Source organism: Ornithodoros turicata, chromosome 2, assembly GCF_037126465.1.
Source record: "Ornithodoros turicata isolate Travis chromosome 2, ASM3712646v1, whole genome shotgun sequence".
NCBI lineage: Eukaryota > Metazoa > Arthropoda > Arachnida > Ixodida > Argasidae > Ornithodoros > Ornithodoros turicata.
The window spans coordinates 37801537-37818675 of record NC_088202.1 but is presented as its reverse complement, the minus strand read 5'-3'; the positions used below and the strand labels follow the sequence as shown (position 1 = coordinate 37818675).

Genomic DNA, 17139 nt, shown 5'->3' with positions numbered 1-17139 from the left:
CTAGTATGCGTCCCGGGCCGACTTCAGGAAGCAATGTGCCGACATCCGCCTGGAAAGCGTTTCGGAACGAGCGAAGGAAAGCTTCAGACCAGCACAGACGATGGTGAAGGATACGATCCCACAACCTGCCAGTGTTCGGCATGACATTGGGGCTACCACCAACTAAAGTCCCGTTCCAGCGACTTTACCACTAACGAGCGAATATCCCGTCGACTCGGCGATGCAACTGGGCAATCTCATTTTAAACTTCTCGCCAGGAAGCGTACGGAATCTCTCCCAGGCGTTATCAACCGGAAGCCAGAGACTCCACCTCATTACCGCCGGGCAGGCAAACCTGTTCCTCCGCAGCACGCTCGTTGAATTTCGTAGAGGAGCAGTAGAGATCGGTACTGGGGGCAGCTCAAATGAGTTTGAGCAGAGAGAAGAGGAACCTCCTCCTCAAGCCCTGATGAAACTGCGTACCAACGCGACTTTTGTGTTCCAAATGAGGAGCTACTGAAGGAGAGAGAGAGAGAGAGATAGGAGCCTTGCACTCTGGCCACCTCATTTGAATGGAAAATGATTACTACCTTCTGTCCTCGTGGAACCATTAACGAACAAATGCTAAAGGGCAAATTTTCATTTTTGCGCATCGGCTATGCGCACGCGTAATGAGAAGTCGTGTGCAAAACTCATAATAAAATACTGCAGTGTGGATCAACAAATACCCTACAAGTAATCCAAGCTGCAAGCGTAAAAAAAAGTTAATATACATCTAGCTGCGCACGCTCCTGGATGCATACGTAGTTGCTTGAGGATATGATATTTTGCGGTTCACTGAGCCAGGTCTCTGAACTTGCGTGACGTAAAGAATGGTTCAAATTACTTTAGTCCGTGTAACCGAAAAAAAAAACATGAACTCGCGTGTGCTTCGTATACCTGCCGACTTCATGTGGACAGCAACAAGAGGTATATGCATGGAGATGGGGTAACTTCAAAGAGATCATCTTACAACGTTCGCGAACGAAGAAAAAAAAAAGAATACCCAGAAAAGTGCAGCCAGTGCCTGAATTTTGCAGGATCTTTCAGATGATGGAGCTTTGTCGTTGGATTACGGTTTCCACAGACGTTCGTTTTGGTGCGCGATATGTATAAAAAAAGAAATGTGAATAAAAGAATATTGCGCTATGTGCATGTTGTAAAAGCTCGTCATTCTATACGGTACTGCGACCAACATCTCACTGTGTGGTACAATGTACATACACCCCGTCGATGGTCCTCGAGTTTCTGCCATCGTGCGTAACAAGATTTCACTGCACTGCTAGACCCTGATTCAAAATACGTACGTTAAACGAAACGACGATCCCTTGGCTTCTGCGTTTCCCACGTAGCTCAACAGATCCTTTCAGCGGCGACACCCAATTCCACACACAGGGCTGGAAAGAGACAAGTAAAAAAAGCTCATGATATCGTTCTTTCTTGGGATTGGGTGAGTCGTGGCTGTGTCGGGTGAATTAAATATACTTGTTTTGCATATCCAGAAAGATAAGGTAGAGGGAAGAAGTGCAGCGATAGTGTCACAGTAGAAGAACATAGATAAAGTACATGCTGCGCAGTAATTTGCCTAGAAATCGACCACTGGGGCGGGGAGGAGGGGGGGGGGGTGCCGTGGGTGGAGTATATGTTCGTATGGGTATTGGTAACCAAGCTATGTTGGGCAATGTCAGAAATCTGGAGAGGGTAGGGAAATCCCCTATGCTGTGTATGCCGAAGATTTTACCATTAGCGATGATTTATGTGCAAGAGATATAAAACATTCAATAATTTCAAAATGTGGCATCGTGTACCACCTATGTGCCGCCTTCGACTTTTTACGCCTGGGAATTATGTAGATTTTTCTGTCTTTGGGACTAACATCTTCTTTTTTTACTTTTACTAATCAAATCAAATCAGTCTTTTCTGTATGTTTGTTATTTGATTTGCTATATTAGTATATTCCTCCTGTCCTGTCTGAATGCTATACATGATGACTGTACCATCATTTTTGAAACCTGTTGAAGTGTAGACTGCTACACGAAAGTCGTTCAAATATTTTTTTGTGTGTTTCTAACCATCACTAGTTCCTTCTACTTCATTATCCAGTCACTTCACATTGTGTTTTATTCTTGACTTCTTAAGTACTAGTACCTAAGCTACCAGGTCTACTAGCGCTTAAGTTAAAAAAATCGGGTTTCTAACATACAACCACATCTTCGAGAACGTCAAAACTATGAACCTGCACGGAGGCAGACATGTGTTACTACTGGACAGATGGTAACAAGAAAACAACGGTTCAGAGAAGTATTGCCGTACGCCTTTATGAACAGTGCATTAGAGGCAAGTTAGCGGTGCTTCGAAACATGTCTCTTTCGTATCCATAGTGCATAGTTCGTATCCATCCATAGTTCGTAATAGTGCATATTACTGCCAGGTTCTCAGGGATGTGCATAGGCGCTGAAGCAGAAGCGGCCGGGCCTCATCACCAAAGGAGTCCTCCTCTTACAGGACAATGCACGCCCCCATACCGGGCATCTCACGACACGCACCTTAATGAAACGTGGCTAGGAGTTGCTGCCACATCCACCTCCGTCTCTTCGGGCCACTGAAGGCGTTCCTTGGGGCCGCCACTTCAGCTGCGACGACGAGGTCAAGAATGCGGTCCGATCATGGCTGCTACGCGCCGGTAAGGATTTCTACACTGCTGGCACCAAAGCCTTCGTGAAACGCTGGGACAAGTGCATTAGTGCAGCTGGAGATTACGTTGAAAAACAAAACTAATTTCTCGCCTGTACGTTCATTTTACTTTTGCGAAAAATGAAAAGTCCCAGTTTGACTTGAACGCCCCTCGTAGCTACTGACTCACGGGAGAGACTGAGTCGTCTTCATGCGAAACCCTAGAGATAAACACGTCTGCAAGTGTGTTAATGTGGAGATCTCCAACAATAGCAACGATCTGTGGCTGCCCCCCGTGGCTCAGTGGTTAGCGTGCTAGCCATGTCACGTCGAGACTGGGAGTTACCCGGGTTCGAATCCCGGTGCCAGCTGTGCTGTTTGGGGTTTTTCCTGGGTTTTCCTCAGACGCTTTCAGACTTATGTCGGCACAGTTCCCCTAGAAGTCGGCCCAGGACGCACATTTCCCCAGGGCGTCAGTCGTGACGTTGCCCACATACGTGCCGACAACGGCAAGCCCTTTCACCATCACCACCACCACCACCCCGTGTGTGATGACGAAGACGTGTCTCTGCTGCCACTCGCAACGGCGCTGGCACAGCAGTTCTACCGGCACTGTCCTAGCGTGAGGCCACGACCATCTGCCCGCTGGCAAATTCCATGATCGCCGGTCAGGACTCATGTAGAGGGACACCACCTCCTCTACATTTGGTGACCCGAACAACGAACACCATGTTCGACATAATTCGGCCACGCACCATCCCGAATTTCTGCAAGCCCAGCTCCGAAGGTACGATGCATCGTTCTACCGAGGCACCGCTAGGCGACGACGTCAATTCACCGCGGCCCCACTCATCGCAACGCCCCGCAGCGCAACACCGTGGTTCTACCCAGCTCGCTCATCTACTCAGCTCGCATCGCCATGGTCTCTCACTCTGCGTCACGTCGCCACATGCTTCGCGATGGCACTTCTCGGGCTTTCACCAGCGGCACCTTCACGAGCATCACGCTCCCATACCGGTCCCGGTATGCCGCTGGCGGCTGCATGGCCCCATCCTCATCGTCATGCCAGTCCCAAGAACCCTGCCCGCCTTGCCTTCCCACCAGGCTTCGATACAGGGTGCTGGCAGCCCATCCAATGGCGCTCAGGAGGCACCAGGACCAACGTTCCACCGGGGACCAGCAAGGAGGCCACCGAGTTCTACTCCCGGTCTCCCCGTGCTTCGCGATGGTCCTCCCCGGCACTCTCCTTGGCGACAGTACGAGCTCACCGCTCACGAACCGGTCGCGGTTCTGTCGCCCCATCCTGCATTACGTTCTGCCTACCTGCCTACTCTGCTCTCCACTTCGGCCCGCCCCTGGAACCCTCCGGGCCAGCTCTTGTCCGCACCGTTCAGCCCGCCACTTCTGCCCACTCAGCACAAGATGCAAGACCAGCCGTCCCTGTTCCACCTGTCGCCCACGTCTTCCTCCTCTTCATGTATCGACGCGGACCTCAACCGCCAGCTCTACCCCGCTCCGCGTCTCAGGGGGAGAGTGATGTGGCGGCCCGTGTGTGATGACGAAGACGTGTCTCTGCTGCCACGCGCTACGGCGCTGGCACAGTAGTTCTACCGGCACCGTCCTAGCGTGAGGCCACGACCATCTGCCCGCTGGGACATTCCATCATCGCCGGTCAGGACTCATGTAGAGGGACACCACCTCCTCTACAGATCAGATTTTCCTTATTGCTGAATGCATGAACAGCCTTACTCCAACTGTAGGCTGCCTCTCCTCGGGTTCAACAAGGGTGTCATCGTCATGCTCCTCTGGGACCTCGACGTGGACAACGGTCATTGCGATGGAACTCGGCTGAAGGTTGAGATAACAACAACAGATAACTCGCGACTGTGACTCACGGCTGCAGAGCAGTACCCTAGCCTATTACATGCGTACCATTAGATGAGAGGTGTGATAATGAAGATAAATGAGCTAGTGCAAGTCACTTACGAAACAACTGAGCTTTTTTCTGCTTGCTGTGCTACGCCCAAGAAAAAGAAGATGAAGGGAAAACAAAACGACAGAAGCACCAATGGTCAATTGGAGACATATTATGATACGAAAGCGTCTGTAGCAAGCCGTTAGACACCACAAACCCCATGAACATTAGAAGACTTCCAAGGCGTTGCACAATGTTCTGACGTGAGCCTATAATTTCAACTAGATTGAATGTCTGCCTGCTAGCAGTGCTCAATTGAGCACATAGTAGCCGCCTCTCCACTTCATAGAGATTACGTGCTATCAGGGCATGCTCAATGTTCTACACTGCGCCACATTTGGAGCTTAGGCTGCTATCACAGTATCTAATCCGGTGCTTGGAGTGCAGGCTACAATGAGACGAAGTCTGTGCAGGAGGGAAGTAAACTAGCATAGTAAACAGTATGGAACTGAAAAAGACACACTTGGATCCAGCGTATACATACGAGACCTGTCAGCGACGTCCTGACTCCATCGCTGCCGAGCTAGTGGCTGGAGTACCGCAGACAAAGGAAGTGATCTACTCTCTTCTCTGGGCAGCACAATTGGCACGACCGTCCGAGACTAATGGGCAGCCATTGTCGCTCTGTCGGCCTCTTCGTTCCCGCTCAAACCATAGTGACCAGGGCGGGATCAACTCCAGGGACATACGGTGGCCTTCGTCGCATGGACGCTGAAATTGGTGGAGGATGTCCCTGACGATCGGAGCGAGTGTTACACGAATGCCCGTGTTCGCTCATACTTCAGAGCAGCCTTTGAGTCCGTATAAAGCACCCAGGCCCGCGGAGTATAATGCGACATCTTTCGCGGCGGCAATAGGATAGCATATAGCCCAGTCGACGTTGATTACGTGCGGTGTGAGAGACAGTGCCCATTCGACACATCGTCCGTTGGGATAACAAAACCAGACCATCAGCATTATCGGCTGCCGGATCCAGAAGTGCAAACTGCAGTGTGGCCAGCATATCGGCTATGCATCATATCCGCTACCAGCGGTTGGAGAACTGATGTAGCTATTTGGTTCCCTTTGACATTAATACCAGGAACAGACAGTGAGATCGATGGCAATGAAAGCGACCACAAAGGCGTCGTGGTACCGTTGATTTTACAGAAAACCGGGAAATCTTTGCCTTGGTTTCCATGGAGCATTTGCATGCATACTTTGCTTCCGGTGGCAAACTTTTGCTGTTTGTGGATGACGTCGGGGGGAGCTCTGTGGAACATGTAGTGTCGAATAGTCTCCCTCTGCCGTTAGTCTTGAGTAGGTATTTCACTATTTCGCAGAATTCTCCTATCACCATCCGCGTCCGTGGTAAAACTGCCACAAATGGGTGTCACATTATATTCTGTGCGGACGTGTGTGTGTGCGCGTGTTAGTCCATCAGGCGTATCCGCGTATGAAATCTCCTTCCCGCCTCTTCCAGGCGCACTTGGCCCTTTAGGGCTACATTTGACTGGAAGTTATCTTCATCGACGGATCACCAATGGAAAGACGCACACAAAAATGTACCGCGCTTACGAACATCCAAACCTCGCGCGCAAGGCCACACGCGCAATGCGCAGGTTATGCTGAAAAGTCGTGCAGATTCCCACTATATAATCACATGTGTGGGAGAGAAGATATTATTAATAGGCTGCGACTTCGCAAATTTGACAAGTGACTTTGCAAGTGAGGATCCGGAGATTTGCTCATTGTAATAACGGAAAGTCCTCCGCCACAAGTGACAACATTTTGGATTAAAATACAACCGTGTTGCTGAGTGTGTCTTCCACTTAAATTGCTCCTCAAATACGGTGGTACCGTTTCTCTGAGAAATTATCGTCGTGGCATGTAAGAAACTTGTGTACCGTGGGAGGTAAATGAGATGGGTTACCACCCCGCGTATGTTGTCCACCGAAAGATGGCGCCGCAGTCGAGGAGGTAAACAGTCCCGCTATACCCTTCCGGACGCTGCGGCCGGAATGGTAAGAGAGCCGGTTACCACCTTTTCAAACCTTCTTTTCTAAGAGTGTCGACGCTATTTACAATTATTTATGTGATTATGTGTGAAATGTAAAAGAACCATTGTTATGCAAGATGCATGGCTATGCATCCGTTTTACTTATTGCCCACGCTTGCACCTTTATCATCGAGAGACTTCCTAGGCAATGCTTCTGGATATGACCCATTTCAATTTCTGAATATCGCATAACAGACCATTGAAAGCCATTCTGTTTGTATCCCAGACAGAAAGGCAATATGTGAGAAGCGTTAATATCTCATCGTAATATGCTTTCACACAGGAACATGCACATTGACCTAAAATGTGTTACATCAATTAGAAGGCGGGACTCCTTAACTTCCTCCTAACTGCGATATACGCAACAAAATACACAACGGTCTTCGCATCTGTGCAAGTGCATAAGGCGCGTAGTTGCATGTATACAGTCGATCTCGTTAATATGACCGCGGCCGTTCCCACGGGTTTTGGTCATAAAGCGAATTGCCATATTAACGAACGCATGTTACGAGTCGTACCATACCCTTTGTGTACGCTTCGAAAAGTAGAATATTACGTAAGTAACAGAATACGATAATGAGGCATTTTAAAAGAATGCAGAACACATTTCGGAAAAGTCTGATAAATACGTTTGCTTATAGTGCAAATCTCAACCTGACGCATATCCGCTTATTGATTCCGGCAGTCAGCTCTGTTCGTTTGGGCTTCTTCTCAGACATGGTCGATGAATGCGCCGTATGACTGGTCACTATGACCATAGGACCAAGGACACTGCTCTTTTTAGAACGTCACAGTCACCCTGAAAGCCGGCCCGTGCTTTGGGCATTATAGGTCAGGAGAAACGCCTGTTCATTGGTCAAGAGTCATAGCAACGACGGTAGAGCACACGTGTTCGTTCCCTTTGTTGTGCTGAGAATACCTGCACTCTAAAAACTGAACTTCACCGCATAGCACCCCAAGCAGCACAATGTACTGAAAGTCGAGTGCAATAGGGGTGGGCGATATGTGTCTTATCAGTGTTCTTTAGTTTCAGGAGTCTGTTCAAGGCCTTCCACCTACCCGTCCACCCCTATTGCACTCGACTTTCAGTACATTTGGCTGCTTGGGACGCTCTGCGCCAACATTGTCACGAATGATAGGGTTATCGCTTCTAATTCGAAGAGAGTGGGGGCGTGGGCCCTTTTGTGTCAATTTGGATATATAATAATTGAGACAAAAAGACGTACGCCTCCCTCTCTCATCGAATCAGAAGCGATAACTCTACTATTCGTAGCAATGCTTGGCGCAGAACGTGCTATGCGGTGAAGTTCTGTTTTTAGAGTGTGTCATTGTCATATAAGCGAAATGTCCTATTAACGACCAAGAGTCATAAAGCGGGGGAGTCTTATTAACGAACGTCATATTAACGAGGTTCGACTGTAATATGAAGGATTAAATCAGGTAACCAAATAGCTGTTAATTTTTAATTTCTTGACAGTATTGAGCCCACTTATTGGCGATGTCGGAAACGCATTCGTACGTACAGTGCTGGACAAAAGTTTACGGAACGCGCGAGCGGCGTATTTTCTCTGGGCAGAGACACCCTAGTGGCGAGCGAAAGCGAGCGAGTCCACTCATTCACAGCGATGGAACAGTGCGCTTTTGGCGACCCAACCTGGTAGTAGTAGTAACTTTGCTTTTGAGTGTAACGAACGCCAAAATGGTTTCGTTTTCGGTCTACTGAATCGAGCACGATTGGCTATCGCGGGAAGGAAGTCTCTCCGCTATCGGAGAGATAACAGGGCGATAAGATGGATTGAGGTGACAACCGAGCTGCAGTGCCTAGCTTTTTTCTTTCTTTTTTTTTCTTATACAAAAGCCGACGGACAAGGTCCACGTCTTCACGTAGGACCACTCTGCTTCTATAAATGCCCAAAGTGCGTCCTTGCTCCTTGTAGGCGTCCGTCTCTTGCTCATCCTATTCTTCAGGATGCCCCAGACGTTTTCGATGATGTTTAAGTCCGGTCTCTGCGGAGCGGAGAGACTTCCTTCCCGAGATAGCCACTCGCGCTCGGTGCAGTAGACCGAAAACGAAACCATTTTGGCGTTCGTTACACTCAGAAGCAAAGTTACCACTACTACCACGGTGGGTCGCCACAATCGCACTGTTCCACCCCTCTGAACGAGTGGACTCGCTCGCTTCCGCTTGCCGCTAGGGTGTCTGTGCCCAGAGAAAATACGCCGCTCGCGCGTTCCGTAAACTTTTGTCCAGCACTGTACCAGATACCATCTGTCCCATCACATTAATGTAACTGAGGTAGAGGGGCTAAACTGTTAATGACACGCAACGCAAAACGTTCAATGCTTTTTAAATGCATTTCTGCAACACGTGTTTGAGGCCTCGATGGGGAGGGGGCGTCGGACCCTCTCTGTCGCCATTCCCGCTCTCCCCCATGTTTGTTTCTCTATCGCGCCGCCTTGGCGAAAAGAAACGTTCATGCGAGCGCCCTGGCTTAGTAGGGACGTTTAGCAGACATTTTGTCTGCACGATAACGGTTCCGAATACATGATAAGCGAAGCACCTGATTCCCTCAGAGTGACTGACATCATGTGAGTGATCTTTCATTTGACAGATTCCTTTATCGTATAGTTTTCGTAGAGCGCTTCCGGTCTGTTAAACCTCCCCAATGTGTGCTTCTTTTCCATTCCGTTTGAGCGCCGCAAATCAACTGTGGCTATGAACGGCGCACAGAAGCGGACAGATGGAGAGAGGACAGCAGGAAGCCTTGGGGACAGAGGGAGTTTGTCTGAGTGCTGGACCGGCTTCAGAAGGAGCTGTGCCGACACTCATCTGGAAAGTCTTCCGGGGGAAGTCTTCAGGGAAATCTGCAGAATGCAGAGCAGGTGGTACGATTCGAATCCACCACCTCACCACCTCCGAGTGTACAGCACGACCTTGGCTGCAAGTTCCACCAACGAGTGGACGCGTTCAACCACTCGGCTATGCCGCTGGTCGCTAAATGTCTCGCGCGTCTCGCTTGGTGTCGTACGCGTCAGGGAGGGGGGGGGGATGTTTATTGAAGCTAGAAAGTGAGGAAAGGTTAGTACACGTCGGCTTGCCAACACAGACGCCACGGAGCTACAGCATAGGCGATGTACTGCGGAGCTTTCGCGCATGAGCATTCGAGCATTCGCTGATGTAGCGCCATTGCTGTTGGAAATGCAGATACGATGGTCGAAAATCAGGAACGTAGGTGGCGGGCGACAAAGCATGCCTCCATTGCACTCGGCAAAGATTAGGGACTTTAACAAGAAGTTTGCACGCGAAACCCGTGTTGTTTCTGCACGAGGCACAATGCAGGTCGGATATGCCGTTGCGCCGCACGCAAATCATCCTCCCGCTCCCCTTGGTACTGCTATGCCCCTTTGTACGCAGTGATGCGTAGAGCACCACACCTCTACGCTGCGAAACAACTTTTGCTGTTTACTGATAGATGCACGAAACAACTGTTCACTCATCCTGGTAGCCGCTTACACTGCATAATGCACAGCTAGGATCAACAGCAGCGACGATATGACACTAGAATACGAAGCACATTTGTTGAAACGCCTGGGAAGCTCAACAGGCGGCACTTCGTTTAACATTTCATACGGTTACGTATGGGAGACATGACAAATACGACGACGCAGTTGTGTTGTTAAGAGCTGTCGCTCCGAAATAACGCAACGCAGAATCTTGTCACGACATACCGCATCTTGTCATTGCCCCCTTTTTTTTCTTCTCTTTTGTCCTTGCGCATCGTTGCAACAGGAATACGCACGTCACGTTATTATAGCTACCTGTTAAGTGCTTCTTGTACTCGAATACCTCAGGAGAAAATTATCTCGACTTTCGCATGTTCAATTAAATCTATCGAGTTGACTCTATATGCGGACGAGCGACATGCTCTGATTCGGCAACCCCTTCACGAGAAAACCGATACAGTGATGAGGGAGCATTACATTCGTTTCAATTTGTAAGTCCTATGTTGCACGCTGAACTAACGAGTTTGCAAACTAGTGGACGCAACATTTCAGTCTCTATTGAGCCCAGATGCAGCGACATACTTGGTCTTTGGTGTCTTATTCCGCGGCATTTAATGGACGTGTTCTCCGCCTAGGTTTCCTGATAGAAAATAACAGGGCGCACGTCAGCATGCAGTACAGCGTACTCGAATTTCGTGTTTATAGTTCTGTGAACATCAGTGTTGTTGCATAGGGCAACAAGACGCAAAGTCTGAACAGCAAAAAACTTCCTTGTACCCCACTCCTTCCTGCTGTCCTCTCTCCATCTGTCCAGGTATGTACGCTGCTCACACTGGCAGTTGCTTCACGGCGCCAAACGCAGAATTTAAAAAAACAAAGAACAAATCGAAAATTAAAGATATAATAATAATTGGGTGTTTACGTCGGCGAGACAGCTGAGATCATGAGCGACGCCACAGCGGTCGGTCTGTGGATTGCTTTTGCCCACCTGAGGGTTCTTTAACGTGCGATGAAAGCTCATCACACGGCACCCCGTATTTAACGTCCCTCGCGGAAGACGGCGTGTCTAAGCAACTTGTACCCTGCCACCAAGTTGCTGGCGTCCTCGGCCGGGTTCGAACCCGCGATCTCGGGATCAGAAGGCGAACACGCTACCAACTGAGCCACCGAGGCCAGGCGAAAATTAAAGATATGATGAGCGAAATTAAACGAAATGAACCAAAATGAACGACGCCCACGTATAGGTATTTCTTGTTGTTTAATTGAGATAAACGATGACACATTGATAGACGCCTTCCATCAATCAACGAAACAACAGCGCACGAGCGACGGTATGCGTACAGCCTCAGACAAAAGTTCACGGAACACCGGAGTGTCGCATTTCTCCATTGGAGCGACACCCTAGCAGCGAACAGGAACGGACACACATATTGAGAGACGGGTAGAATAGCCGGTCACTCGTTTCTTGTTTGTTGTATTCCTTATAGCTAACAGGGGCCGCTCCAATGAAGAAATACGCCCGTGCCGTGTTCCGTAAATGTTCGTCCCAAGCTGTACCTAGCACTCGGAACACTACGAAACGTACGAGCACCGCGTGCACGTGGCACGCGGTCGGGACAAAAGTTTACGGAACACGCGATCGGAAGCGGGTGAGTTAACTGTTTCGGAGGGTTGGAAAGGCGTGCTGCTAGCGACACACGGCTGTAGAAACATACCATCGTGCGTTACCAGGCGCAGTGGCGCGCGGCGCGGCCAGTTCCACCGGCACCGTTCTAGCGTGAGGCCATGACAATATGCCGGCTGTAGTTCCGGTGCCGCTTAGGTGTGCCTGGAAATTAGAACACAAAGCTTGTGGCTGCGTTCCAAAACTCACCCGGGTCGACACCAGACTAGGGAGTAGCTACTCTCCGCGTTCCAAAACCTACTCAATGACGTCACGACCCCCGTTCCAAAAGCGGGTAGCCTACTCGAGATGGACTCCCTCTACTCCCTATCAGACGGGAGCACGGTGTAAGATAAACATACGTTAATCTTACACCGTGGACGGGGGTAGCCAAGAGTAGTGACGTCAGAGCTGTCGTCTGCGTTGAAGTCTACGGTCGTCTGCTTTTGCTGCTGCTCGCCTCGGCTGCATCATAGAGAACACAGGAAAGTTCCAGTGCTTTTAATTAATAATTAGGTGTTTACGTCGCGAGCCAACTGAGAGTGCTGATTTTGCGACGTGTTTTCTTCAGAGCAATATGTACGGAATCATACATATCACACACATCAGATCGTTGCATGTGGTTTCCCGAGGACCTTCCAGACGACTGTCGGCACCGTTCCCCCTGAAGTCGGCCCAGGACGCATACTAACCCCCCTGTCCCCCCACTCCTTCCTGCTGTGCTCTCTCCATCTGTCCACGATTGTACGCCGCTCATAGCTACAGTTGCATCGCAGCGCTACCACGGAATCAAAAAAAAAAAAAAGAGATCGTTGCATGTGAAGGCTGAAGCCTGTTTCTATACGTTTTAGAGCTAGCTGTGTACGAGAACAGCACCACCTTTTCTCGGAACGTGCTGTAAATACCCCTAATTCATGGCACGAATGCTTTACGAACCCACGCAGATGACCCCATATCGAAGTCAACAGCGTCACACTAAAGCGGAGCAGCGGCCAGCGGTTCTGATGTCCCGGGGCCCAAATGTCACCGTCGTCAGCTGTCGCCATGTTGAGAATCGTACGCGCGCCCGTTCCACAACCTACCCGAGAGTTACCCTACTCCCATGGTCACGTGGTACAACTCTGTCACGTGACCAATTCCTACTCGAGAGTTAGTTGTGGAACGCACCATGTGTGTCGCTACCAGGGTACATTTCCACACCTCCGAAACAGTGAACTCACCGGCTTCGGCAAGCCGCTCGGGTGTCACACGGAAGGAAAAGTACGTCGCTCGCGTGTTCCATAAACTTTTGTCCGAACATGTACGTACTCATTCTGCAAACATGGACAGATGAGAATGTAGCGAGAAGTGCCACTTCATGTGAAAACTAGAAGGTCACACAAGGTATACACGTGAGCTCGAAATCAATACGTTGAGTGCGTATGCGGGCTTCGACATCTGACTTTTATGTGCGTGTGCACATCCCGGCACAGCATCGCAAACTCGAGCGACTCTCCTCTCTTTGCGAAAGTCGATTCAGATGGTCTTTTAGGCGTAATGAGGCCATCAATGCGGGACATCAACGAGTAATTACAGTTTATACCTATAATCAGTGCGACGCACTTCGCACAGTAAAATGGCTAACTCGCAGTTTCAGCGTTATCGGCAATCCAAACTGGAATGCCACTCACCTATGGTGAATTCCGCTGTTCATTTTCGCACAGCGTATTCTAGTGTGCTGGTGTATGCTCAGTGCAGAAAGAACGTGTCGGTATTGGAGAGGAGAACGGCGTATATAGCGGGGGGAGGGGATATATTTACTAGAACAAATAAAGGAAAGGGTCAGCCTGACAGCATGTCGGCTTGCTATTCCGCAAAAAAAGAAAAACAAATAAAAGTAAAATAAAGACAAAATAAAATAATTGGGAAATAAAGGATAAACTAACAAAAGGGGAAAGCAAGATGAGATAGATTAAAAACAAAGATGACTTTTTTAAAATTGACCATACTCTTTGGCGCACTGCCAAACGCGTATGAAATGCGATAGCATTACTAGCATTGCAGTAGATGAAGGATGACGACTCCATTTTGGATGCGAAAGAAGCATACTTTCGGGAGTTTTAGCAGATCGGCAACACTCCATGGAAACGACACGATAAAGGAAGCTGTCAAAGATCAGAACGTGATGTAAGCCGACTAATTGATCATATTTCCCTAGCGTTATCGTTGAGAGCTTCCGATCTGATAAAACTAGGTATTCATTCCTAAGGCGATGAACCTGAACCTGCCACCGTACACGATCACTCGGACGATGCTTCTTCGTCTGGGTGATCTTCATTTCTAGCGATGCACATAATGGGTTTGTGGATACTGTAGAAGGATATGTAGATCATGTAGCGCACAGTAACATGCATTTCTCGCGAACACACAGTTTATCGTTGTGATGTTACGTGTCGTCGGCATATTTACATCACCCACGATGTCCAAATTGAACGTTTCCTTCATATAGTCGATAACCAACCCATTGTTGCCATCCCTGACGTTAATGTTAAGGTCACCACACACAATGAGCGGCACGTCGGTACAGTGCGCCGTGTTTACCGCGGGAACCTTCAGTAACGTTTTAGGAGTTTACGGCAGGAGATTCCAAGTGAGGATGAGCTTGATGTCATCTCGCGAAACGTTTGGCGAGAGGTAGACAGCGACAATGATGGTTCTACGACAATTCTTTCGATTGCGTACATGCCTCAACGCATCTCGCTTCGTTTTAATGGGCAGATGCCATGGAGTGACCTCACCTTTCCCTTGCTTCGCGTAAAGTGTGAAAATCAGCCGCTCTGCTCTCTTGGTGCATGCGGAGCGACATGCACCCGCATACGTCTATCTCACACGGATCATCAGTCCACGTTTTCGTCAACCCGAGCACGTGCGCGTTCGTAAGAATTACATCACCCTGAACGTCCATTCTGCGTGTCCGCAAAATGTGAGCGTTCGCTACAGCCATGCTCAGAGTTACGGTCATGCCAGGAGTGGTTGCTAACGAGCTTGCCATCGTCGACGGACTCGAGAAACTTCGAGAAACAGCTCGTCGCGTAACAGTATCGGGTCTCTGGTGCTCCAGTCTGCGAAACTCGTCGTGTAGATGCTTGTCTGCGATGTGATAGAATATCAAGTCTCCATCGACATTAGTGATAGACGAGCTGTTGCAATTGTGACTTGCTATAGGAGTACACTACCTTGTTGTAGGTCGCACCTTGCAATTTATGAATGGTCATGGCGTTGGCCTAGACGAGAGGGAAGTGAACACGTTTGCAGGCGACACCTTTACTTTTTTTTACATCAGGTTGGTGCCCGTTCTCAGTTTCATGGTAACCTTGTCCGGACCGAGACAAGGGTTGATGGCACGTAGCGAGTCATCTTTGATTTTAGCGGTGCGACCCTTTACTTCACCAACAAACCGGAGCCATAGACGGACGATGCGACCTAGCTACTCCATCGTTCTCGATGAACTTGAGAGTCCCCAAACGAACCGCTAACGATGACATCGTACACATTGACATTTCTCGTGATCACGTCGTTTGCACTGTAACTCCGTGGTGTCGGACGATATTGACGACGTAACGAAGTCACGCAGCTACTAGGGAGTTTCAGCAGGTTGGAAGCGCTCTACGAAAACGATACCATAAAGGAAGCTGTGAAAACAGAGATCCCTCATAACATGACGCCAGCCACATCAAAGAAATAAGGGCTTATCGTGTTTTAGGAACCGATATCATGAAAACCTTCCAATCTGCTAAATCCCACCCCGCAGAAACGCTTCTTATCAGCCCAGGCGCCCAATAAAGAAACAAACGAGGGCGAGATAACGCACCGCGAGAGTGGAAGTGCACCTCTCCACTGACGCTACACTTCCGAGGCCGAAAAGTGCGATAAACAAATGCTATCGCATTTAAAAGGATGAGGGTAATGCATATGAGGGTGAGAGGTGAGGGTGATGCTAACTAAATGATGGGCGCTGAGAAGACCGGACGATAACATTCGACGAACACTATATACACACTACAATCGATGATATGATATAAACTGCCGCCAGAAGCTGTTCTCCGCCTGCTGTTCGCAACGTGTTCCATTACAGTGAGCAATGAAAGAAGCACTGAAAGTAAACAGAAAGTGAAGCACAAGTGTTGAGGTTCTTCGACAGCATAAAACGTTCAACGAATTTCTGAGATGATTACTCGATGAAGTTTGCAAATCACTCGCAAGGCTAAGCGCGTTCTTTTGCTTAATCGACTTCTTAACAGATTTCATGTAGGGACTTAATGCACTATAAAGGCTTCAAGGAATGCATTCAGAAGGAGAATGACCGCGGCAATCGTCATCCACGCGCGCAAAGTACCTAGCAAATAAACGCTACTATGTTGCAATTATGTTCCATCAAAAGAACGCGGTATTCCTGCTGACGACAAAACTGCAATTCGTATGTCCATTGATAGTATCTTACTTCTCACAGTTTCTTAGTAGTGTAGTATCTTACCTCTCTCACACCTCTCTCTCTTTCTGTTCCCATATTAGTACCAAAGACCACAAAGCAGAGGGAACACACCGAACGTTAGGCGTGCAATGCGAATTGCCCGCGTCGATCCACACTGTTGACGGTTTCCGCTAAACGCCGCGTGGTGGCGGTTTGATAGGTTCTCTCCGCTAATAGCTTGCACCCGCTTGCCCAGTCGAACATGCTCTGAGACTTCTGTGTGTTCGTCTGTTTGTGTCTTCCAAACTAAGAATAGCGGAGCAAGTGTTGAGCGGAAATACGCTATGCAAATAGGTCAGCTTTCAGCGCAACTCCTCAGTTTTCCTCTCACCATTCGGAGCCATTTTAGAGAGAGTTTGAGAGAGTCACGAAACACGGTGCGTGGGGGGTCTGCAAAAAAATGGGTGGGGTGGAGTCATCATTACAGTTACATTGGAACAGCTCTACACTACAAAGCGCCGTGTAAAAGAACTGTAAACACATATGCCGGCATATGTGCCGAAACCTAGTTATTGCAAAATATCGTTTGGAGTGCACACTTCACAGTTCCCATAAGCGAAAAGAATGGGGGATGACGTGGGTAGGACCTTGCGGTACAGAATGTCTTCCAATGTGACACAGGGGGAAGAGCTTCTAACTGCGCCATCATTACTTCTCTTGTGACGTGGCGCTCCGGGCAGTCCATAACGATGTGAGACAGGACGTCGTGGGTGAAATAAGGCCCGCAGCGGGGGGATGGAGCGAGGCCAATCTTGTAA

At 49.0% G+C, this 17139-nt stretch overlaps 1 protein-coding gene across 1 annotated transcript in view; it reads right to left on the bottom strand.

Annotated features, from left to right (window-relative positions):
• Nucleotides 1-17139, bottom strand: part of LOC135385293 (sex peptide receptor-like) — a 480167-nt gene that overhangs the window by 332266 nt on the left and 130762 nt on the right. The window contains 1 exon segment of the mRNA XM_064614517.1: nucleotides 1326-1415. The gene's annotated coding sequence lies outside the window, so the exon portion shown is untranslated.